Source organism: Polyodon spathula, chromosome 1 (assembly GCF_017654505.1).
Source record: "Polyodon spathula isolate WHYD16114869_AA chromosome 1, ASM1765450v1, whole genome shotgun sequence".
In the NCBI taxonomy this organism is placed as follows: domain Eukaryota; kingdom Metazoa; phylum Chordata; class Actinopteri; order Acipenseriformes; family Polyodontidae; genus Polyodon; species Polyodon spathula.
Genome location: NC_054534.1, coordinates 61,365,048 through 61,392,481, shown reverse-complemented (window position 1 = coordinate 61,392,481; position 27,434 = coordinate 61,365,048). Strand labels below are relative to the sequence as shown.

The 27,434-nt window shown below is 36.9% G+C and overlaps 1 protein-coding gene across 1 annotated transcript in view; it reads left to right on the top strand.

The window, feature by feature from the left end:
• The window catches only part of LOC121320546 (storkhead-box protein 2-like), a 91,064-nt gene that overhangs the window by 8,925 nt on the left and 54,705 nt on the right, over positions 1-27,434 (top strand). The window lies entirely within an intron of this gene.

The window sequence follows — 27,434 nt, the reverse complement described above, 5'->3', positions numbered from 1 at the left end:
AATTATTTTTATTATTAACCTATAACTTTTTTGTTAAATTTATGTCTGATTAAGTCATTTAGGTAATAGTCTTGCCTATTATACTGTATAACTTATAACTTCTTAAATGAGTGCAGGGGTGTCAAAAAATACAGCCAGCAAAAGAAAAAAACAGTAACTTGGGTAGCGTCTAAATATTTTGAAAAGCTGGCAAACGTACAAAGTAAAAAATGAAATACTGCCTTTCCAATGGCTGCTAGCTTGTAAGTAACAGCATGGTCTTTAAATAATTACATACTGTTTGCTTCAGTGCTACAGAGCACATGTTGTATATGAGTGCAGCTGTGTAGATATGGATTGGTTACTGATTTAATTCAAAATCAATGCATTACTGCTGCTTAAACTTTGAGAACAGTCTGTATCTTAAACAAGTACTAAAGCCGACACCTTCAATGTAGCTAAACGAGAAAAACAAGTGAAATGGAACCATAGCTGTTTTGTCTTAAACCCAGATGTGCTGCAGTGTTAAGCCCATCCTGTTGATACAGACTGAACTGTTCTTAAAAAAATGTGTAATGATAACAATAGCCTGGTGTTTCTGGTACTTGTGAGTGCCTTAGGTTACTAGAAAATGAATAATATTCTGATATGATTCAAACTTGGTTTCAATTCTATCACCTCTACAAGTACTTTGTTTGTACTGGTCAATCCTGAACCCTAATATTGTGTTTTATATACTGTAGCTATTTCAGTAAAATCTTTGACATTGATAAGTGGACAGTTTACTTGCTTATCTGCATTACCTTTGAAAACACTCATAGCTAACCAAATGCCACTCCCTTCTCTGGTCCCTGGCTATGCTCTGTTGCACAAGAACTTGACACACATTCCTTAGAAAACTTCCTTAGCTTTGTAAGTGGCATAACTGAGCTAATAAAAACACGCACAAAGTAATGCCTGGCAGTAATGCACAACTTCATTTTGTATGCATTCAGAAAATACTTAGGCCAACAAATTATTTAAACTTCTGAGTTTCAAAGCAGGGTTTGGTGTTTCAGTTCAAGCTCTGCAGGTTCCCTGTGGAAGTGTGTTGTGGTGGAAAGTTTCCACAGGGAAGGAAACGGGCCATCGATTTCAGGAAGGTTTTGTTGTCAAGGAAAGTCCAGCCCAGTTTTTTTTTTTTTTCTCAGAACTGGGAGGAAAGGGTGTGAGATCTGCAGATAATTGAGGGAAATTGAATATGCTCTTGTTAATGTAGGACCACCAAGAGTTTCTTTAGTGAAAAAAAATGGGCCTTTGAACTTGGTCAGCAGGCTTTTTATAGCCTTGCTGTTGTAGCTCACAATGATGAGTATTAGATGGGGGAAGAGAAAGCGAGGGGCAGTGATAAAGCCTCCAGTGAAAGCTCCAGCCCTCAGATTTACTACCCACTGTGCCTATACCATATAGCAGGTGGTGGGAATAATGTGTTCCAACCCCCTATGAAAGATAAGTTTGAAAAGCGTTCTATGAAAACAAAAGGAGAAAGAGACGGAGGCGCATCATTGTTTAGATCTTTTATTCCCTAAAACACAATTGTCTAAGATACTGTTTTGGTATGATTTGATTTGTTTAGATTTGTAACATGTGAGTTGCAATTACTAAATATTGCAGTAACTACAAGGTATCAGTGCTCTAGGACACATTTTCTTGTTTGTTTTTGTCTATCAAGTGGTTGCACGTAAGCAATTCCTTTTTGCTGTCTGTATAATATGTCTCTAATAAAAATGCTTGGTGAGGTCTCTTGTCATTAGCACAATGGACACTATAAAGCAGGTGTTATAAAATGGTAAAATGATGTCTATAGACTTCATAACGGGGAAGCAGAATGATATTAGATGTACAGTAAATACTTGTAATGGGCTCACTCAAAAAGCTTAACTTTGCTTAGTACCTTGTATCTTTAACTCTTTGCAGTCCACTTTTTCAGCGCTTGTCCAATTTATTTTCACACACGCTGTTTATTTTACGTGCGCTGTTTAATTTTTTTTTTTTTTCAGAATAAAACAGGTTTAAAAAGCCCTGCATTGCAAAAGACGTCAGTACTGCATATCCAGCCAAGCCCCACCCCTTGTTCGCTGTATTTTTCACATACCTCTTTATAGACGTGCATACTGATAAATCCTCTCCTGGTCACTTGTTTTATCACCAAACTCCTCAATAATGCGATCCAAGTCATTACAGGCAGTCCTCGCACTTATGACACAATTGGTTCCTAAAAGTCGCATTGCAATTCGAAGCGTCGGAAGTCAAAGCACATTTTCCCAAAGGAACAATGTTATAAATTGGGGTTACGTTCCTGACTCTTTAGCCAGATAATATCGTTTTACAAAAAAGACCCGTTATATTGTACTTATGCAAATATTTATTTAACTCTTTACACTCAGCTCGGTGGTTACGGACATATTACTCAGACAACTACCTGGCTTGTTTAAAAGTACAGACTCGGGGCTTTCCAATGACGTATTCAGTGTGTGTATGTGGTACTCCTAGCAGAAAATACGATCGCCTGAAGTTAAGCCCCTCGTCATGTGACAGAGTTCACAGCTTAGGTTTCATTTTGAGTCAGACATTATCAGACATTGTTAACGGCAAATAAATAAAAAAAAATGCAAAAAACAGTTACATGCATAAAAAAAAAAAAAAAAAAAAAAAAACAATGCTACACTAAGTCAGGGCGACCACGGCAGATACTGCAGTTCGGACACCAAGCATACGCACATGACGCATGGCTCAGGTCTCGCCGTGCCGTAAATGCCGCCTCGATGTCGTAAAGTCGAAGCAGGGTAATAATGCCAAATAGTCGGAAGTGCCGTGCGTCGTAAGTTGAAGAGTTGTACGTCGAGGTTCACCTGTATTTTATCAAAAAGCTCTGCAAGTGTCTGTGATATTCTCTGAGCGCTGGATGCGGAAGCTTTGTCTTTGTTTATGTCCGTGTTATCTCTGTGGTGCAAGGGCTATCTGTATTGGTCAGATACAGCCTTTTTTTTCAAGCTTCATTCGTCTCCTATCAGTCTCACTTGGCCATTGAAAGGTTTTCGGGGCTTTTTCTGGAGCAAAAACGACTAGAGACCTGTGCTTTACTACTTCTTGATGATGTCGGACAGGGTCTGACATCGGACTGGAAAGGGAAAGTTATAATGCCGGACCTGGTCCGACGCAGGACCGCAAAGAGTTAAAGTAGATTATTGCTTTGCAATTCCGAGAGTAACAGGAATTACATTTTTTCTGATTTATTTTACAACTCGATGTAGTGGGGGCAGGCAGTGGTGCAATAGATGTACTCACCTTTCACCACTGGAAGCCTGGCTGAATGCAGTCTATTTCAAGCACACAATTCAGTATAAATTCACTGAAAGACAGGTCAGGAACTAACTGCTCACTCATCTACTAAAAGGGACTCACTTGAGGCATTTGGGAAAGCTCACATTGTCTCTGCTTGTGGTGTCCCTGCTCTGTGCAAACATAGAGAGGACTTCATTCCCCAATGCTGTCAATCTAGTACTTTCCGCGGACAGCAAAAACAGCCCTCTCAGTTGCTGTACATTCCTTCATCACCTGAAGGGTTAATATCAACCAAGCATGCTTGGGTTCTGTTGTGAACAATAATGATCTATGCATTTTCAAATTCACTGCATGCCTTTTGGATTCCTTGGCTGTGCCTCCGCAAGCTGTACAAGTGTATCTGCTGTCATGAGGGTATATAAATCTTGTCTAATGCAGAGTAAGGCACAACACACCGTGAAGATATTTCCTGTCATCTTTAATTCAAGAAGGCTGGTGAGACCATATATTTTCTGCTGTCACAGCCAAGTATTATACTCCATGGAATATACTTACATTATGAGCGATGCTATTGCTACATTTTAGGTCTGACAAGACAATAAAGGATCTTGCAGGTGGAAACGCCTGCAACCAGTTTTGAAGATTTAGCAAAATATGATATTTTGTGGCTGACTTAAGGATAGGTGTAGTGCAAACAATTGTGGATGCAAAATCCAAATTGCCCAGCGGCTAGGCAATTATTTTGCACAGCGGCCTTTGTAAGCTTAAGAGCAATGCAAATTGCTCAACATGCACAAATAAAGAGCTGCAATCATGATAATTGAAATTAAATCTAAGATGACCCACAGAGTGCGATGTAATGCCTTACCGCCGCATCCTCCAGCATCTCAAACAAAGTGACCCTGGGTTTGAATATGTGGGGTCTTCTGCATCTTGCCCTTCTCTTCCAAAGGTTTTCCTACCTGTCCTCAATAAGGACACTGCATCAGGAAGTGTACCACAGCAGCCACCCTGAGGCCAGTGACAGGTCTTGTGCTTTTGAAGGTCTTGAAGGTGTGTGCTTTTATACAGCTCTTAATTACTCACTTCTACAACAGTTTGTAAGAGGAGGTGCAAAGTTTTTGGTGGGTCAGCAATTGCCCAAGTGCGAGGCAAAATCCTTACATCTCATTGTAATGTCTGCATCCGTTTAGTATCCAAGTCCTGCTCAATTCCATGCTCTTCTCTTCATTTGAATACATTTCAATATCATTTAAATGGATTAATGATAGCAAAGTGCAAATTTGATAGCGGGTGCAGAATGGCAGGTGAAAAACATTCTTTACATGCACAGCATTTTTTATGGCTGCTGAAGTCCCACTTTATGGCCGCTAAACACGATTTGCACATACAAAATGCTGATTATGAACCTCAATATGGGTGTTTTGCTGCAAATCACTTTGCACCTATCCATTCATCAGCTCCTTTATATTGTGTGAATTTCTAATAATAAATCTTATCTCAAGTTGACTGCTAATAAAGGGAAAACATACTTTAGTTTAAAGTAAATAGTGTGGGTGTATTTATTTTAATGGTCTAAAAACCTTTTTTCTTTAAATCCAAGTATAATAATTTCTCTTCTCATGACAAAACTACTATCAAGTGAGCTTTTTCACAATTAGGGAATCAAAGAGCTACCTGTACGTAGGCCTAATGTTTGGGTAAGACATTCCTAAATAGGCATTTAGTGTCTTCTGCAAACTACTTGAGTCCATTTTTCTTCTACAGCCTTTTTGCCTTCTATTTCTTGATCTAACCAGGAAGTCTTATTGGATTAAAATCGCATTTGCAAAAGTGGGTGCTTCAGATTTGCTGCTGTTTTTCTCAGTCCACTGTATGCTCTATAAGTTAAAATGTACTTTTTTCAGTGTTCTTTAGGATAGCGATGCCTCATTTTAATCTTGCTCTTAAAGTTCCTGGGCGTGTATGTTTTTAATTGAAGACAACTCTACTGAGCTCTCTTATCTGAATGATTTTGCTGTTTTTCTACATGGACATGCAATGGATGTCAGTGAGGTTGATTTACTTTTTCATAGTAAGGTTTGCTCTAATTTTACAGCCAAGGCATGGTATGAATTTTACTGACTTGCTTGTCTAGCCCTACATGTGATCTATTCATAAAGCTTTGGCTCATGGGTGATTTAAAGAATGTTTTTTTTTTTCAGTTTGATATTTAAGAAACATGTTGTGTGTGCATATAAAGGCCCTCAAATGAACATTTGAGGAGCGCAGACCTGTACGGAAACCTTGCAAAGCAAATAAAAATACTCCAGGAATACAAGCAGTCCCATACATGAGAAAATATCTTATACATGGAGAAGTCTGAGGAAGGACAGAATTGTTTTATACTGTTACAGCAGTAAAAATCTTCTGTCCCAATACAGGGATGTTTGTACACTATACATAAACCAGAATATGTTATGGTTTATTTAGGATTTTTAATTACTTACTGTACGTTTTTCCTTTTGACTTCTCAACAATACATATCTTTTGTTGGCATCCAAGGCCATTGAAGAGAGCAGGACTGGAATGTGTTGTGTAGCAGGTATGGTTTCTACAAATGTGGTGTAAGGTAACAAAGTCATACCTATCAGCTTTCAGGTCAGAGAAACTCCAGCTAAAATCTGTAGTGGCAGAGCCTGTTCTATAGAATAGGTGTTTTTTTCTTTCTTTATAAAAGCCTATTAGTGGGCATCTGTTTCTTACATGCAGGAGCAGTAATGAAACTGTGATATTTAAGAGGATTATTGTTTTTGCAGGACTCTTGCAATTAACCTTTCAGCACACTTTTGACATGCTGTGTGTTAATTATTGGACTGGGGACCTGGGGACCTTTCAGCTGATGAGAGACAGAGCTGTGTTTGAAGAAAAGGAGCCAGCAACTTGGTTGTAATAAATCTTACTTTTAGTTTGTATGTTTGTGTGAAGTTTTCACTTCTGTAGGAAAAATTTCTGTTTATTCTGTTTAGCCCTGTTTTTGTTGATGGAGTCACACCATGAGCCGTATTGCAGCAGGGATGAAGATACCTCCGCTCTAATCAACATTTTGGCCGATGGTTCAATCCAGAGAAGCTTATAGATGGAAGCGTCCTTAACAGGCTGCTCCCAGGGCATTGACACGCATGTTGTGTACCTGAGTCTGTCATCCAAGTCGACCCAGCGTCTTCAAAAAGCAGCGTGAAATCACGTAGCCCACCCATGTGACTCCGGGTCCAGACCCAGGTAGAGCAAGCCAGTGTGAAAGGGGCTTTAGAGAACCGCTTATCCAAATTAGATAAAACGTAGTTACCACATTCTTTCCCACAAGATGTTAAGACTAGAGATATAGGGTTATTAAGACTAGAGATATAGGTAGGGTGTTGGGATCTGTCCATCTGTCACACTTGCATTTTTACTGTATTTTTTCATGATACTGATAGCTCTAAGTCTGCATTTATAGCCTTTGCATTGTTTATTATTGCCATATGTTTGGTTCCCTCAGAAGCAGTCTTTGATCCAGGCACTGACTAAAGGGCCATACACCAGCGTATTAGTTTTAAAATACAGTATATGTACTTTGTGTCTGCTTGACTTTACCATGAATATGGTACAAATAAGCTGTACTATTGTTACGGTTTAACACTATTAAATGCCCCCACAGTAAAAATATTTTTACGCATTCTGACAAATATATTAATTAATTCAGCATGGGAAGAATTTCTCATTCTGCCACCACCACTTCTGTAATAATCTACAGAGATTACATCTTTCTGAAAAAGACTATAAAAAAAGACACGTGTTAACTTGAGGAAAATGTTATCTCAAGTAATTAACTTTCAGCAATTATTAAATATTTCTTTACTTCCTAAATTACCTTAATATTTAACATAACAATCTACAAGTTTTCTTTGGAGTTAATCAAGGCCCCAGTGATAGCCCTCAGTGGTACTGTTAGTCTCTATCCATCAACAACATATGTTTGATCTTGTTCTGTCAATTATATCATAAGACTGAAACAAAATTTGAATTAAACACGGTCAAATAGGCGCATCGGCTACACTGTACATGGTTATACTTTGTGTACACATTTTTGGTATGGAAATAATTATTTTCTAATGAGGAGCCCTTAAAAGACCCTTAAACATGACATAAAAATATCATACTTTCATTATCCTTGTTATCCTAGATATTTTAAGAACTATACTACTGTTTCTGTAAGATTCAAGCTTATTTTCAGCCAACTTAAGGTCAAAGCTGCCAGAAAGAAAGCTCATTGTTTACAGGAGATACAGTACATACCTTGCCAATAGGAAGCAACTAGGCTAGTTTAAAAAAATGATTTGGGTCTCGTCGATTAAAACTTGCGAGTGGATTATTTAAAGTGCTGGTTTAATTTCTGACATTTTTTTGTGGCATTTCTCAAAAACCTCAGCATCGCTTGCCTTTCCTAAACTAACAATGTGCCTTTTCAAAAGGTGCTTTACCGATGAACGACTGATTCCCAGCTAATTAAATTCAGTATGGGATTAGCACTGCTTTAATGACTATTTCCATGGGATCAAGCTCATATTCCGCTAAAGTGTGGCTAACTTCTCCACCTCCTCTCCGTGCCACTCTAAAGACGTGATTAATGCTTAAATCTGAAAACAACAAATATGTTGATATAATTCCAAGTCTAGGGTGTTAATACCTTGGCAATAATAATAATAATAATAATAATAATAATAATAATAATGTTCCTGCTATGCAATTGACAGTTAAGTGCCCCAAATGATTTTTTTGTTTGTGTGTAATTTGTATGTTTGTGCTACATATCACTGGATTGCTTGTAACTAACTCACTGTAAAATACAAGTGAGCTGTCCCTGTCTTCCCAGGGAACGTGTCACATTCTAATGGCTTCATTATAAGACATTTATCTGTTTTGGTTAAACCAGGCACACATTGTTCATGATATTTTCCTGAAGAACCACATTCCATAAACTTCAGCCCATCAAGACTCTTCCCTTGTAAGCACACCTTTTTTCTCTACTGAGGGTAGCTACTTTAAAAGCAATGAGGCCTGAGGCCACGAAGATTGCCATTGTTCAGATCAGTTCAATTGACCCCATTATCTTTCTTCTTATTGTAAAGTTTAGGCCTGTTGAATGGTTAGCTTGCAGGATTTCTACCTGCAGTTTAATAATATAAGAACAGCAGCAATATGAAGCACATGCTTTTCAAACCACTGTATATTTCCATTGTTAAATCAGCTGTATATAGAGAAGTCTCTCTAAGAGGGCCCCTTGAGCGGTCGTTCGAGCTTCAAAGGTTTAACAATGTTGTGGTAAGGTTTTGTCTCACAGCAAAGACGGTGACTGCAGCTTGTAGGCTGATTGAAGCTGGAGGCAGTTATTTGTTCTTTCCCGGGGGACACCAGCATAATGCAGAAAGAGGGAACATACCAAACTACATTATAATTGGAGGACAATTAAAGACGACGATGCATGTCGTTGCATGTCCTTCGATACACGCCTGTGTTTCGACACTAGGTATAACAAAGTGGCACCTCTTGCAGCAGCATGTGATTGCACAAGGCAGAGAAGTGTGATGGGAGGTGCTGTTGCGGCTAATAGACCACCAGAGAGTTTGGGGTGTAAAGCATATTCAGCGGTCTATTGGAACTGCTGTCGAACGCTGAAGTCTTTTTGGAATCGTTTCTTTTCATACTAAAGCTGCATTTTTAGTTGCTTTTCAGCTGTGAAGCCACATTGAATGCTTCCCCCTCCTGTTTAGCTGTCACAACCAGGAGGACTCATAGTCACTTTCTGACTGCAAAGTCATTATCAGAAGGTTCAAATTAACTTTAATATAGGATGAAGGCCATGAAGAAACAAGCTTCACTCCTCTGATGTTGAGAGATGAGTTTGTTTACTTTGCTTTGCTATGTTTTTGATGATGATCCTTCTGTGTAAGTTGTGTTTAAGTTCATGACCTGTTTTGTTACTGGATGATTGCAATTCTGAATAGTTTATGTTTTTTACAAAGGCTTGTGAGTTCAACATTTTGTGTTTTTGTTTTTAATTATTTTCAACCCACCAACAGGCAAGGAGGGGTGTCTAAGTAGTCAGTAAATATTAGGCAGTTGCCTTTATGATCATGTCAGCTGAATGTGTTTCTGCATAGGATTCTGTTAATGTGCTTTTTAATAGCATTGCCAGCCCAAGATGACTTTTAAACTTGATTTATCATGCAGCCACTTTAATTCATCACATCGTTTCCCTAACCACGAAGCTGCTCCACGGTGGATGAAGTAAGCAAAAGGTCAAGTAACCAATCAGTCTGCCTATTCAGGAATGCTTTTTCAGGCTTTACTTTGTGCAGCATGTATCACAAATACAGGACGGGAAGCTGTCCTCTAAACTGGAAGCATTGTGATGGCTTGGGTTTTAGGGATGGGGTTGCTTAAGGTTAGGGTTGGGGTTGGGTTAGAGACAGAGTGGCTTGTTTTTGTAGAGTTGCCGAGCTCTGGAAATGAAAGGTGGGAGTGCTTGGCAAGAATCATCTGATGCCCTTAGGGCACTTTCTAGGGGATATTACTTTACACTGTGGGGGCACAGCAGCTGCCCCCTAGTGGTTTTGCTACAAAGGGCCCTATTTACATTTTCAGTATATAGATATATATTCGTATGAGCTTAACATGCAGCCTACAGCACTCAGCATTCCCAGGTGGTCTCCCATCCAAGTACTAACCAAGCCCAACATTGCTTTGCTTAAGCATTGCATGGTAAGTTCGATTTGAAGAGTTTTTTGCTGTCAGAGATGTTGCCCAGGGGTCATTACAAGGAAGTAGCTCTTCTTGACCCCCGGTATATAGATCTGACGCTGATATGACCCACTTATTACCAGCTGTTGTTGCTTTTGTGGCCTTTTAGAAATCAAATGGTGCACATTTGCACTGGAGCAAAAATATTAGAAATGTAGTTGGTTATAGTTTGATACATTTCTAATTGCACGTGTGAGAGAATACATACCTGTATATGCTTGTACATCGGGTCGTTTATTAATTGAACAGAGCCATGAGAAGCTGCGGCTCGGCTGTTCTTGTGAAAACATGCACACACTCATCTAACAACTGGCATGCCACCCCCTGGTGTCTAATTATTCTAATGATGATTAAACACCTTTGACATCCATGTACAAAAATCTCTGTAAGATTATGATAAATACCTCTATTAAAACAAATTGTATCTTATATTTAGAATCATTAGTCATGTTTGGAAGGAAGTTACAGGGAGATTACATAAGACACATAAAAAGAGAATACCAACATACCACAAAAAAAAAGAAATGTTAGGCAATGCATGGTGGCTTGTTCTTGGAGGGTGGGGAATTAAATTGGTTTGTATTTCCAGAGTACTGTACCAGTACCATCACTATAAAGCTATTTACTCCAAATCGTAATAAAATTACTAAACAGGTAATAACAACTAAGGCTTTTAAGTTGGGAATTTTCCGTAGTGTTAAGTTTTGTTTTAGAATTGTAATGTTTTTGTGCTAATGACGAATTGGAGTTTTGAGAATCTAGCCTTTTGAGTGATAATGTCTCCTGGAAGGTTTTATTTATTTTTTTATTGTTGCAATTGAAATGCCAAGTGCCCAAGTTTGACGTCCTCACTTAAGAAAGTAATGTGAGGCTGCTCCATCTGCATACAAAACTGAATGCAGATACACAAGCGAGTGAGAGAATGAAAGGTTATAGTACGCATATGTTACCATGACTCCATTGCTGCTATTAATCTATCTTACTTGTAAATGTTCACCCACAGTTATAAAACACTCCATGGTAGAATGTATAGCAATACTTAGGGCAGCTTTTAAAATGAACCAAAGTTTTAACTTTCGTTCCATCAGATCCAAGCCGCTGTTTGAGCAGTCTGGGTTGGCAGTGGACCACAAAGCTGTCACCGAATTCCTACTTCTGATATGAAACCTGTATGCTAAATATTGACCTTGTGATGTGTACAAGTTGTTGCTTGTTGGCAAGACACCCTGAAACTCCCAAGGTGTGTCTGCCAACACATACTTGAAGTTGTTCATATGAGGCATGTTAGTAGCAGCTTTGTATGAAATGATACAAGTAATTCATAATGGGATGAAATAGGTTATTACTGTGCCATGCTTTCACCGCATTGATTTCCACATGTGACCATGCTACTTTCTAAGTCTCTGTGTTCATCTGATGTACAAAAGTTGCAACATGGTTCATTTGAATTGAAAAGTAGAAATAGCACCCCCTTGTGGAAATATTTAACATTACAGTAAATTACAATACGAAGGATAAAAACAATGCATGCAATTGTAGCCAAGACTTTCCTTAACAATAAAAAACAAAAAACATAAACTAAAACTAACTACATCTCTGTGTAGTTAACACAGATGTACTTCATGATTCATAAAGTTGAACTTCATTTTTCTTGTAGTGCTATCTACTGTATTACCAAAAAAAAAAAAAATGTAGTTAGAAAACTGTATATTGACTATATACCTTTTTACTGCTGTTGTGTAATTTCTATCATTTAAACATGAGTATTATCTTCTCAAGTGGTGCACTAGTCTTCCCTACTGATTTCAATGTGACTAGAACAGCTACACTTCCGCAATTGATTTTTTTTGTAGTCTGCTGCCACCTGCTGGAAACCTTTAAAAGTCACAGTTTCATAATGCTTTCATATAATTCAACATTGCAGATAATGTCAATAACTGAAAAATAGAAAACTAAAAAAATAATAAACCCTGATAGTAATTGTGTATTAATTAAGACATTCCTTGTAAGTTCTACCATATGAAAAATATATATATTTAAAAAGTAAAGGTTACTACACTATGACTTAATTGCTTCCATGAGTGTATTACAAAGTGCAGCCAAATGTTGATCCTTAGATGTTCCATTGAACTCCAAGGTCCAACTTAACTTCCACAGATTTGCATGTCACAATACTTGTTTACTGTATATTGGATACTGTTTTTCCTGTATTGTTTGCATACTTCACTTGCTGGCTTTGCCTCATAAATGCTAAAATACTCCATCTAACCACAGGCCATAATTAAATAACTTGGTTTTGAGCTTGACACAGTTGTAAAAAACTTTCATAAATAAAAAAATGTTGACTTGGTGGTAAATTTGAGCCCTGTGGAGTGTGTAGAGTGTTTATGAACAGCATTAAAGCATTGAAGGAGTACAGCCAGGGGCTCCCACTCAAGTATGCAGCAGACCCAAAAAATGCAGTGATGGGTGGGTTGCAGGCCAGCTGGCATAGAAAACTGGATGTATGGTACCAAGACATAACCTTGTACCAACACTCTGCTTCTCTGTGGGTAACTTAAACAAACATTTTGTAAAGTGCTATGAACTGGGCAGAAAGTTGACTTTGCTGAAAAAGTAAAGATGTTGCTTAACATGTAAAGAGCACAGAGTTGTGCTGTTGCTTTTTATTTCCTTTTGAGCATTGTGTAGATGGACCGTTTGGAGTAAGCGTACAGTGTACTTTTCGCTGGTTTGTAACAGTGCAGCACTGGCATTGGTAAGGCTTTAACCTACAGTGTTTACAATGCAAGGACAGAATTGCAAATGTGTATTAAAAACAGCAGTGTGGCTGTAGACTGGTCTGTCACTTGAGCCATAGATTTAATCACACAAATTAAACGATTAACAGTGTATATCTTGTTTGGCGTATTTCGTCGGCCCATTGAAGCTTATTCTTTCTTAGCGTACCATTGACCCCTACTAGGGGAATGTAATTTGATAGGACATAATCTAGTCATTTTTTAGATGTTCCCAGTGTTTTAGATCCTGCTACTTCACCTGCAGGCTATTCTGTTCATTTATAACTCTTTGTAAAAAATGTGCTTTTTACCTTTTGTTCTAAACTTACTTTTACTCAGCTTCATTTATACCCTCTCATTTTACTCGCTGTGCTAAATTTGAAGCAGTGGCCTGGGTTAACTTTATCTATGCCATTTAGGGTTTTATAAACTGTGAAATCCTTTCTTTTTTTTTCCTAGGTTAAAGAGATGTATTTCTTTTAAACTTCCCTCATAAATCATGCCATCTGCATTTGTTTTTCAAATAGGAAAGATCTGTGAGTTGAATGATTTGCAAGGTACAGCTTCTATGACAGACAGAGACAGCAATACTTCTACAAAATGTACATCCACCTTGAGACAGACACACACACACACACGCTTTCTTATGTAGCAGTGCTGCAATATTTGAACTCAATAATATCTAAGTCACACGCCTGCTAAAAATTCAACAGAATACCTATATATTTAGCATGAGTGCACAGAGCCTACATTGCAATGTCTGGGGCTTGCTGTTGAGCTATTGCTTCAAACTATAGGCCTCATTTATGAAAGGAGTTAGTGCACACATAAATTTAAATTTACTGCCCCATTTACAAACACAGAACACATTAATTTACATACACGGTATCTGGATAATTTACATACCATACCGTGCACACTACGTATACAGTGAGCGATAATTTAATGTGCACTATAATGTCAGAGACTTACCCGTGACCACCGTGATATCAAAAGCCCCTGCAGTCCAGACGTGTCTAATGGTGAGTAGCTTATTGTGAAGGTGGAGGGGGCTTACTTTGACTGAAAATGATCAATCAGCAGACACAGCACACAGAATACAGGCAGAGGCATCATAAAGTGAAACTGCACTACCTTTTAATTTGAATATGTCTGGAGTATAACAAAACAAAAAAAGGGCTTTTCCTTTCGCATTTAATGCATACTGCCCGCCCCTAAAATTGCACTGATGTACTGTATCCTTTTGGAATTCTTTAAAACATCCCATCTCTTTAATATAACATGCCTATTCAACATGTGCAGTCTGCATTGCATGTGACATTCCCATTCAGCCAATCGCAGCTCACCGAGGTAGTAAAATAGCCAATCAAATAGCACACAGTTTCCTCATGCACACAGCACTCATCATTTTGATTAGGATAGCTAAGTGAAGGCTTGTTTAAGCTATTTATTTAACTTTGTGTAAAATTTCAAATCAGTAGCCAAAAGGTAGTTGGAGGAGATGACACGGAAACGAAAGGTGGAGGCGGAACACAGAAGATTCCAAAATCGTTAGCCAGATGATTATTTGTTCAATGGATAATTTTGACGGCAAGGCAATATGTCTGATTTGCAGAGCAACAGTTGCAATTATGAACGATTAAAACATACAACGTCACTATGACATGTTGCACAAAGCAATGTATTTTGAGTTTAGTGGAAATGAAAGAAGTTATGGACCCTCAACTAAAGGTTTTTCTGAAAATGAGAAGAAAAAATGAAAGTGTTGTGGATTCCATGAACAACACAACCACAGGAAATGACATTTTTTTTTAACTTCAATTAGCCATGAATAGTGTAGAAATACCTTGGAAGAAACTAACTGGGATTACAACAGAGGGTGACTGGACAAAAGGGTGGATTGGATAGAGTGCTGGAAAAAAAATTAAAGAAAGCAATGCAGACGTACCAATTTTCTTACGCTGGATTCTGCATCAACAGGCATTATGTGGAAAAGTTGCAGAATTAGAACACCTAACGAGCATTGTTATCAAGTGTCTGGACAGAAGTCATAAAAAGATACATTTCATAGCGGTACTGTTTACTAGTTCACATTTTAACAGCTTGTCAGCATCTTTTATTTTTCAGTGCAGTTAAAAACGTTATATTTTGTAATACAAGTTAAATATTGAGGCTTAGCATTATATACTCTGACATCTTTTTTTTTACTGTTTGAGATTTCCATTGAAATCTTCCTCCATTATATTACGTTTCTGATATTGACATTTTCTTTTGTAATTACCAAGTGAATGCAGCTCATCATGCTCATTTAAATACATTGTCATGCATTACCATACAAATCACATATTCATTCTGATTACCATAGCATGGCACAATACATTTAGTGTGCACCATAATATGACCACTGTTTTGCGTGATAATGAATACAATTGCAATAGTAAGTACGGAAATCACTAATGTGCACAGTAATTGTAATTATCGTGCACCATGAAGTTTAGTGCCCTTTCATAAATGAATATGCCTTGATAAACTGTTAAATAGTGTTCAAAACCTTTGTACAAACTATAGCGAGTTACTGGCTGTTTTAATAAACCAAAAAAAATGTGTTACACCTACGTCATTGTTGTGACAAGTTCAATGTGTGACTGAGCAAATCTTCAAAAAATCAAAAAAACAGTGCTGTATAAAAACTACAGCATTTTATACTCTGCTAGACTGCAACCAGCTAAAGTTTGCACTTTATTGTTTTTAATTAAACTATTTTACTTTTATAAATTAAGAAAAATAAAGGCAAGCTTTGCACTTGATTCACAGGGTGCGAAATATAAATTATTCTGGAGTTCACTGCAGTAAAACAGCACGTTATTTTTGTCTGCATGGTGTTCCTTACTGTACAGCGTGTGGTTTTAATAGTGTAAAGTGTAAAACTAGCATATTTGAACATTAGAAACATTTTGGTTGCATCTAGGGTAAGCCCTGCTAACACCCTGGCTGGAGAGTTTGTAGTTTGATGCTCGGTCAACGGTAATAGTGGTGTATAGTAATATTGGTTGTACATGTGGTCTTGTAATATAAAATAATTTGCTAAAAATGTTGTGCTATCCAGTGGTCCAGAATGTTGAACAGATTTTAATTTAAATGGGTTTATATATATATATATATATATATATATATATATATATATATATATATATATATATATATACACACACACACACTCACACACACATTTTGGTGTAAATGTCACATTTCCAAAAATATTAATTCATACAAAATCAATTACTTGATTTATTTAAAAAGTACTAAACATGTTTTTTACAATCAGGTAAGCTACACATCAGGTTGGGGTAAGTTGGAAAGAAGGTTTCTAAATACGTGTTTAAATGTCATTTCAAAATATTGATAATAAATTCATACATAAATCAATTACTTGATTTATTTAAAAGAGTACTACCAGCATTTATTTTTCTAACATCAGGTATGTAAGTGTGGAAACAGAAGGTTTATAAGGAGAGTGCTCTCCCTAGTGGACAATACTGAACAACGCCTATAATATATAGCTAATAACAGTCATTTAGGTGAAAAACAGAACCCTACTAACATGTGTAGTATTACTGGGCATTATGGAAGTAAGTCTTATTAGTCTGACTCAGAGTTCTTTGCATTACTTTAATCAGTTTCTCTTGAATGAGTAAATCAAATCTGTGAATGATATATTTTAGGATGCAACATCTATGAGTAATTTTTTACACCCCGAAACAACAAAACGCCCCCAAAAATAGCGCCCTTAAAAATGATGTCGTCGCTCCTGTTTATCAGATTAGTTGGCAAGCCACTGGTACTGACAAAAGTCGGTGTGCGGGTACTAACCCCAACAACAAAGCACGAAACCTACAAACAGATGAGAATTTGAAGAATGTATATGGAAGCTTCTGTAAATCTGTTGAGCAGTATGCTTTAAAATGAATATTAAAACATCAACGAGTGAAAGGTTGTGCCTGGATTTGACCACTTGGCTGGCATTTGTGCTACTTAAATACTCAGCTGTCAGGATTGTCTTACACTTATATGAGTGCTATCGTTGCCAGTGACTTCTGTACAGCACTAAGTCACCTGTACTCGATGCTAAGGTTTATAAGGTGGGTATTATTTCACGGTAAAACTTTTCAAATTCCCTCACAACACTAGTGATTTTTACTTTTTTTCACACATTATTAGTAGTAATGTGTATGAACTTCAGTATACTTTGTTATTCAATTTTAAAGTATGCAAAGAGTTCAAAGCTACTGCCTAAGTTGTAGTGCTTCAGCACTGAAGATCTTGACACATCTCCCCATGACTCATTATCATTCTGTCAGCTGTGCGCCGAAAACAGTCTGTTTCTGACACCTACAAATAATCAACACTTTTCCAGTAGTGCTATGTTTTTTAGATTTTACTTAGCAAAGAATCTTCTTTGCTCCAAGGTGTTGAAAATTAGAAAAACAATAGCTTTAGATTTCAAATACCACACATCAGCCTCAAAGCATTACATAGCATTATCGACGAATACAACCTTTTAAAACTTGCCGTGGGCAGTTATTTTATTTACAGCGATTCTGAATGTTCAGTGTCACATCACTCTACAAAATGTGACATCATACAACTTCAGCACCCCAGTGTGTTGTTCGCAACACAAGACATAAAAAGAAAAAATAAATCAAACTCATATTAGTTTAGTCTGGTCAAATTTAGCAACTGTTGAGTCCTTGACCCTTAACAGAAACAGTATTACAAATGTTGCAGCTGCTTAGATAGTTGGTACTGGCATATTTAATGTCATATTTATATGTACAGACACAAGCTGTGTTCAGTGTGTGTGTGTGTGTGTGTGTGTGTGTGTGTCTATATATATATATATATATATATATATATATATATATATATATATATATATATATATATATATATATAGCACTTTCGACTGTAGCTTGACATGAAAAAAAAAAAACAACATTTGTGGGTGATCAAAATTTATTTTGACAAAGTACATGTTTTACAGCAACTAATTGTCTGTTCTCTTGAAACGTTATAAACAGAACCTTGAGCAGATGAAATTTAGTACTGGGAATCGAGAGCTTTTGTAAGTTGAGTGGCTTGTCGTGGGCTTTTTGGTTGTGTTTGATCAATGCAAAACTGGTCCTGTATAGGCGTGCATGTTTTATTATTGTGTGAATGGCAGGTAGCCAAACAGAATTGGAGTGTTTACTTGGTACCAGGCTGCTACGAGTTACACACCCACTCCCTTGGAAACAAAAGAGGTAGCCCAGCAACTCTCTATTTAAAAGTATTTTACTAGCTGATTAAAGAATAATTATACTGTTTAATTAATACTTTTGTTGCCAACATGCTGTTGGGTTTGGCAACCTATTACAGTGAATACCAATTTAGTCTGTTCATTTTTTTTTTTGTATTATTGTTCAAGATACTGGTGCTGTTGTTTTTTTATATTGTAGTTCATTTCAATCGCGTTGAGGCACATTTAGTTACACCGTGCTACAAAGAGAACTGAAGGGTTTCAAGGGCTTCTCCCTGATTTGTTTTTTGATAATTAAGAAAGTTGAAAATTCTGTGTGATTTCAAGGTAAATGTTGTAATAATTGCAATGTTATGATTTTGACCCCTTTTGAAGTTAAATATAGAAAGTTGCAATATCAGTTGCAGTTGCAAAATGTGAAGATTTAAAATACAAAATCTGATTTCAAATATCTTCTGCCATTGAGGAGCTACAAGAGTTTGTCCGAGCCATGGTCTGTATGAGAAAACGGCCCTATTTCCAGGCACTGTCAGCTGTTTTACGGAAGTAGTCCAGACTAAGCAAAATATCACAAAGTACATTGTCAAATCATATGTAAAACCTTTTAATCATGAAATATATGAATAAACAACAGAATAACAAACTTTTTATTAAAGTATTCAATAATATTGCATTATGTGGATTATTTTGGACTTTTAATTACTTCATGCATTTGGAGATCTACGCATCTGGTTTAGTTTGTTTGTTTGGATTTCGCTTTTAAGGTGCAGGAAGTACTTCATCCAGCATTAGGAAGAGAAAAATCATATTTATATACAAACTACGGACAGCAAATCAACAATAACAACAATAAAATGTCTAGAACAACCAACTACTGTACTAACTACTAACTAACTACTATGGAGATCATAAAGCAGTAATCGGGGTGATGCAATAAATGTGCCCCCACTGTAAACAAGCAAGCAAACAAACAAACAAACAAACAAACAAACAAACAAACAAACAAATAAATAAAATAGATGTAGTGTGGTGTACGTACTGTCAAGTATAAGCCTCCTCTTCATCTTGCCCTCTTCCACTTCAAAATACGTGCTGGTAGACACATTTCCTGTCTGTGTTTTTTTAAGTGTATCATTTAAATTGGCATGTAGTGATAACATTTTTTTTGTTCCTAGTGCTAGTCTTATTCAATGACAAGGCTCAGAAAGACTGATTTGATTGCCCCACGGCTTATTATTGCCGTGACACATCCCCGAAAAGAGATCGCATCGGTGCTTAAGCTCCAGCACACAGGTGCTAAAATCTTGATAAATGCCTTGGATTACTAAAGACATATGTAATGTAGAGCAAGGCATTTATATTATATTTCTATATACAATTTCTATATGCAGTCAAGCAATCAAAGACATGCCTGTTTAATGCACTGTGAAGTGCTAATGGGAAATCTAAAACAAACTTTGTAATTTTATTGATAGGTTTTACAATTGAAGCCAGATTGACTGATGAGAGATCTATGATACTAGAAAACAGTTGACAGTGTCAAATTCGTAGGAGTAATTCACACGTTTCCTGTGTGTCACAACAGTGATTTGTCCTTCTCTGTGTTTCCCTAATATATAAGTAATCCATGAGTGAAACTTGTATACATTAAAACTCTGCCACCTCCACACTTGAGTTACAGCCTCATAAAACAAAATGTCTTCTAAATGTATACTTTAAAACCTCAGGTTAAATTTATGTGTTACACTTATCAGGTTTTAGCTCAGCTTTTAAACAAAAACCATATGTGAGGGGAGGATGCTATAAATTAACAGAGACTCCTTTACAGCTTCTGATTTTAATATGGTATCAAAAATGAGTGCATTGCAGTTATGACTGCTCAGTTGCCTTGCTGGTTGTCCAGTAGAAGCGTTGCTCAAATCACAAAGCTGCATGACTAGGTTCACGAAAGAAGCAGATCCTGTCATGGAGTATCTTTTTTATATAAAAAAAAACAGAATGGACCCCACAAAACAAATATTTTTCTTAAACCTTTTGTAATGTTGAAATCTGAAGACTACAGAAAGTTTATTTTAGTACAGCTGTGTATTGAGTATTTAACAGAATGGATGGCCTCGCTGTTGTTTTTATTTCGTTTTGATAAAAGATGATTTGGATTGTGTTCAAAGACAGTGACCTTTTAACATGATTTCATGGGCCTCAGTATAGACAGAGCACTTCCAGACTAAACAGACCACTTTTATCACCATTGACCAATCTGTCAGGCGATGTACTGTGCATATGACACTTCTAATACTTCTAATACTTGCCCATCCCAAAATGTAAAACACATCTGAGTGCATTTAATAAAGTTTGTTTTAAATTTCCCATTAGCACGTCACAGTGTATTAAATGAGCATGTCTTTGATTGCTTGACTGTAGCCAAGCCAGGATTTCACTAATCAGATTAAAGATTCCCTTTGACCACGCTGTATTGAGAGGTTGGTTTAGTGCATGGTAGCTTAACAAGCGCTCCACTGAGTCCTAGTCAGCCTTGACTTATCTCACTGCACTGATAAAGTGGAAGTACCTGTATGTATTTTAGGCATATACTGAGAACTGTTCAATGGTTAACTTACTATTGGTTGAGGCTTGGCATGAAAGCTTTGGGAAACTTTACTTTGCTTAAACATTTGTATGGACAATGGTCACTGATAGGCTGAGCTACTGCATTGTAATTTGCATCTTTTTATGTTGGCATCATGAAAGCCCATACTATTTGTTTACAGTCACTCCTCCTTGGTATATGGTGTTTCTGTATTTGTAGATGAATAGTATTACACGTAGGCCTACATTTTCTTTAGTGCCCCCTCCTTTTTTCTCCTCAATTTGAAATGTTCAATGTGAGTGTCACCTTTGTAACACACTTCTCCAGTTTTCACTCGATGAACCTCAGCAGTGGATGTTGCCAAGCTTCGGAACTCTAGAGACGAGAGTTCAGCTTGACTTGTCTCTATCAGGCCTTGACGAGACGCATGACCACAAGGGTCAGATGAAGGAATGTAAATGTGAACCAGCCAAACTCAGACCATTACTCCTCAGCCTGTGGGAAATTGGCAACTCGGCATGACTGGGACCCTGCCTTCCATGCAATAGCACCTTAAGGAACAAGTCTTTAAAAGAGACACTAAAGCCTTTCATTTATAATGTGTTTTGAAAATGGAGGATATATATATATATATATATAATATATATATATATATATATATATATATATATATATATATATATATATATATATATAATATATATATATATATATGATTGAAATATAAAAAAAAAAAAATATAAAAATAGAACATAAAAAAAAAAAAAAAAAAAAAAAAAAAAAAAAAAAAACAAAAAACATTAACCCTGGTCTAGGAGACTATTGAGACACTAAGATCTAGTGCTTTTGTTGTTTCCATATACTTAAGCTGTGTGGATTATTATAGTTTTTGGAAAAAACTGATCCTGGGGATCAAATACTGCATGAAACTATAAACACATAGCTCTGATATGTTGCTGAGGTGAACACTGCTCCATATGTATCATAACAATGTACAGAAGACCGTGGGATCACATTACTAACAAAACAGGAAGCACAAGTGATAAAATCAGAAAAGATTGCTACATAGTTCAAAACCTGGCCCCCATCACCAATCCCCAGTGCAAATGGAATGAAAGAACTGTAGCTGAAAAGAACTCACAGATAAAAAAAAAAAGCTTCAGCTCAGGGTGAAACTGTAAGTGGGGACCCAGGGTTAAAATTGTAATTAAAATATATTTGTTATGTAGGTAATTGGCTAAAGTATGTTCGTCATTACTACTTTAGAATTTTATTTTTACCAGTGGGTTTCAGTCTAGATATCTCCTCCAAGTGTCTTACAGGAGTTTTTCTGAAGGTCCCTAAATTGTCATTTAAGTAGATGTGCTGAATTTGTATCTCTATACAAGAGGTTTAAAAAAAAATCAAAAACGACGTTGTTGGTGTATCCGTCCTCTCAACAGGCAGAGAATCCGAAAGGGAGAATTTTTTTATACATTAGTTAGAGAGATGCGGGTATGTGACAGTGTGAGACATTTTAGGCATTTTAGAATGACAGTTAAAAGGTTTGACCATTGCTGATCGCACGTACCAGGTGTCCTTACGTGGCTCACCCTCAGCCTCTTGCTCTGTTTCGACAGGTGTCCCCTAAAGCTCAGTCCTAGGACCCCTCCTGTTTTCTCTCTACACCCGCTCCCTCGGTCTCCTCATCTCCCATGGCTTCTCGTATCATCTTTGTGCTGATGATACCAAGATCTTCCTCTCCTTTCCCCCCTCTGACCCTGACATTTCTTCCTGTATCTCAATCTGCCTCTCGGCCATCTCCTTCTTGATGCACTCACATCATCTCAAACTCAACCTCTTCAAGTCAGACATCCTTTTCTTCCCCCCTCCTCCTTCCCCACTGCTGATCTCTCTTATGTCTATTACTCTTGAATCCACCACCCTCTCTCCCTCCTCATCCACCAAGAACCTGTGTGTCACCCTCTACTCCTCCATCTCCTCATCTCTACTCTGGCAAACTCCTGTTGCTTCTTCCTCAGCAACATACACAGAATTCGCCCCTTCCTCACCGACTACTTCACTCAGCTCCTAGTTCAGGCCCTGGTGCTGTTCGACCTTGACTACTGCAACTCCCTCCTGGCCAGCCTCCCTGCCTCTGCCATCCGTCCGCTCCTTTCCCTTCCTAGTTTCTCCTACGCTACACCGCTGCTCCACTCTCTGCACTGGCTCCCTATCACTGCTTGCATCCAACTCAAAACTCGCCTACAGCTGTCTTGACCTTTCTGCTCCCTTCGAACAAATGTAAGTCACTCGATAAGAGCATCTGCTAAGAAATAAATAAATAAATAATAATAATAATAATAATAATAATAATAATAATAATAATAATAATAATAATAATAATTGGATATAGCGAAAACTTCCTCAAAGTCTCGCTCCAGATGGTTACCAACATACGACCATGCAGCAAATGTTGACATTTTTCACATCATCTGACCCATGCAATTTCAGCTTTCAGATGCATGAGAAAAGGCTGTATGACTTTCCAAAAAAGACGCATGTAGATGACATAATTCCGACTTGTTGTACAGGGTCGGAGACCCTCAACTCCGGCCAGAAATGATGACATCTGAAGTATGAACTAGCCTTCACGTTTTGTAATACACACCACTCAAAAATGCTAACGAGTTTGACAGAACTCACCTAAAACAATAAGCAAATGAGCACTATATCAGGGAATGTGTCTGTATAATGTTTTTTTTTTTGTTTTTTTTAATATTATGATATTCCTCCACTCTACGCTAACTGCATTGTTTACCACAAAGAGATGGGAATCTCATAGCAGCTGTGTTACAAGCAGGTCATAGATTTTCTGGTGGTTTAAACTTTAGTATGTCAACAGTATACTTTTGTGACAAAATGATTTTAATTAAAATATGCAGCACATATACATATTTAAATTTTAAGGATTTGTTTAGGACTTCAAGACAGACAAATATAGGGGTCTTTTTCAAATATGTAATTGCCTAGATACACAATTTATATACAAAAACAGACAGATATACAGCAATATGATAATTACTGTGTTGCTTTTGCACAGCTTATCTGTAGTTATGTTCAAACAGCAGTTAAAACACAGAAGTGTTTCATTTGGGGGCAAAAATAGTTATACAGCTTGGTATTTCAATACGCAGATGTAAGGAATGATCTTGGCAATTGTTTGTATTATTTTATTTTTACTCTTTTATGGAATCAACTAAATGGAATGATAATCTTAGTTGTTACCTTAATTAATAACTCTGAACTGGACTGTTTGGCTACAACTCTTACATTTGAGTCCAAGACAAGAACAAAGGGGAAGTGAAGTTTCATGTTTTTAGTTCAATAAAAATATTTTATATTATATTTACTTGACTGAACACCATATACAAAAAAATGAGGACTGCAAAAGCTACTGATTTATTGGATAGGCAGTAAAATCTACTAGTTATTCAAAGTCTCCAGTTTTATGGAAAACAAAACATGATGTTCCTTCCTCCCTGGTATATAAAATCTGTCACCATTTTGAGTTTCCATTACTTTACTTCATCTTGTTAAACTGGATGTTAAAATGCTTTTTAATGTTCTTATATTTCAACAGCTGCCATGCTGTCAAAATAGGCAAAGCCCTCAGATTAGGACCAGGGGTCCTGTGGTCAATCTCCATTTAGGTCATATATGTAACCAGCTTGGTTTCCAAAATACCCACTGCTGTCCCTAAAGAGAGTAAACTTTGTTTTTACAGTTGGACTTCAAATTGTAAATTGGCAACGCCAGAGAAGAATGGACACTGGATTATTTAACATGTGGCTGATGCTAAATAATCGAGAATTCTATCTCTTATTGGATTGTTTTCAAAATGATGTTCATTAGCGGCAGGCTCATGGACATCTTTGCCTGTGAAATAAAGCAGGTGTGCAAAAGCATAACACTTCTGCCGTCACTCACTACCGTGTCAAAACATGACCTGGAGAAATATGATCTGAAACTATCTTAGGAGGAACCGCAGTCCTGCTTGGAAATGACCACCATGCTTCCGTTCTGCAGTAAAAAGAAACACCTTTTCGGATGTAGCCTGTGAATGGATTTATAAAGATTGCAGTTGGAATTTTTTTTTTATGTGAAGTAGGTTTATGCAACATTGTTTGCAGTTGTACCAGGTTATTTTAAACTGTAATTGTTTTTTTTGTTATATGTAAGTGCTTTGACTTTAAAATTGAATTATCCCGCATAAATACCCATCCTCTGCTTTCGCCCCTTGGTTACCACTTCCTGTAGACTTTTTTTTTTTTAAATTGAAGAAATCTGAAAGGACTTGTTGCAATTGAAAAATAGAAGACTCTACAGAGAGTAGTTTTGGGGGTTGAATAACGAAGCAGAGGCTCTTGCGTTTTTAACAATGTGTAATACACTTCATGGGCTCTAATCTTATCATCTCTGGTGTCAACATTACCTCCATTAACTGCCCAACCCCTGTGAATAAAGTCAAACCTTTAATAAATAATTGGGTTTATCAAAAGAAAAATATGTCCAACAATAGTTATTCTGCAAGCTTACAATAAAAAAAAAAAAAAATCTAATTCGTGATAAACTGTGTGCATTTAAATATTTGGTAAGCTTAACTTCAGTAAATGTAAATCAAAATAAGATGTCTTACACAGCACTTCTATTGACTTTATTCCTTTTTTTATATAAAAACAACTTCCTATAAAGTTATTTAACGTCGCCTGTCTGTCTCGACTACAACTAAATAAACCAGTGATACTATTACTTAATTTTAAATTTGGGAATCCAAAATTATACACTACCCTCCAACAAGTACTGGGGCAGAGCAGGGAGGGAGGGGGGTACAGTATATACTCCAGGTTGTATCTTCTAACAATGTATAAGGAGCACAGTTTTCAGCACAACAAATATGTTTCTGTGTGCAAGCCTGCTTTTTGTCTGTAATTTACACCACTTAAAACCTTAAACTTGCCTGTTAAAAATGTTTCTGAAAACCAGTTAAATATCAGAAGGAGGGTGTGGCAGAGCAAAGCTCTGCCCTTTTTAAATTGGCAGGGATGGGGTTAACTTCCCCTGCCTGCCTGGGTTTATTATGTTCAGGTGGCTGGGGTTGATTAGTTGATTAGGTTGATTAACGATCAATCAGCGCCCAGCCACCTGATATAAAAGGAGGCCTCAGCTTCTCATTTGGGGAGAGGGAGCTGAGGAAGCAGGTTGGTTTTTTTGGTTGTGTTTCTTGAATCCAGTGAAGGCATTGCCCAGCCTGGAAACTTTATTTTTGTGAGTTTTGTTTTTGCTTTATTTGTGTTTGAGTATTTGTTATTTTGCCCGTGTGCACTTTATTTTTGTTTATTTATAATAAAATAGTTATTTTTTTGAACTGCAGTCTGTCTCTGGGCCTCTATCCACTCGCCAGCCTGCCACAGAGGGATTGAATGATCTATAGCAGTTTACTAAAAGAAACATTGCAAAATTGAATCAGAAGCGTTTCTTTTAAGGAATTAAGAAGACTAGTTAGAACATTTGTCATTGAATCTTTGAATTTCGAAAGTAACACTTTTGAGTGTTTATAGCGTTAACCAAATGTGTTGTTTGTGTGTGTACAAAGTTTAGAGTTCATTCATTTATTAATTTAATAACCAGAATATGACTAGTTTATAAAGTATTGAATCAGAACAGCAGATAAACCTCTCCCACCCAATAAAGGCTTCTGTAGAACTCTTGGGTTGTTTTTTTCTGGTAGCCAAATTGTACATTCTGCTAGTGACCAGTTTTAAATGATGGCTCTTAATCTGAAAATGCTGGAAAGTTTATCCATTCGTAACAATTGTAGAATGGATAGTCACACCACACCCACCAAAAAATAAGTTTTTTTTTTGTTGTTTTTTTTTTACTTTTAAACTTCACTTTTACTTTTAAGTCCATTGTGAAGAAGAAATTGGTGGGAAAATGCAACGTGGGTGGGGGTCTACATTATCAAAGCTTGGTGAGCCCTGACCTCTTAAAGCTGAAAAAACGTTCCGCTGCATTCTAACATTTGTAACTCTTTGATAGACGTTTACTTTGCTCAGTGAATCATAGACACTTGCTTCAATGAAGAGCAATGCCTGATCAGCATTAATCATTACAGGTCACGATTTGCAAGACACTGCCTGAAGATGGTCACAGTGTGGCCTTAACGTTACAAATAAGGATAGGGAATCAGGAGATACTGGATTCAACTCTCAGACCAGCCACTCAATTACTGTGTGCTACGCAGTTCACCCGTGTAGTAAACGGTATACAAGCAGGGCTGAATGAACGTGGCTACCCTGCACGTGAGTGTCAGTATATGTAGCATTGTATCTCCCCACATATTTGATTTGTTTTTTTACTCAGAGTTTTGACTTTGCAGTTAAATGGAGAGGTGCCTCAGGCATGTTTTTTTTTTTACATTTATTTTTTAAGCAGGGTACGTCAAGAGAACGTACATTTAGAATGAAGCAGGTAGGTAAAAACTCAATATGTTTTTTTTGGATATATATATATATATATATATATATATATATATATATATACTTATATATATATATATATATATATATATAGTTTGATTTGATACAAAAACATTTCTATAAAC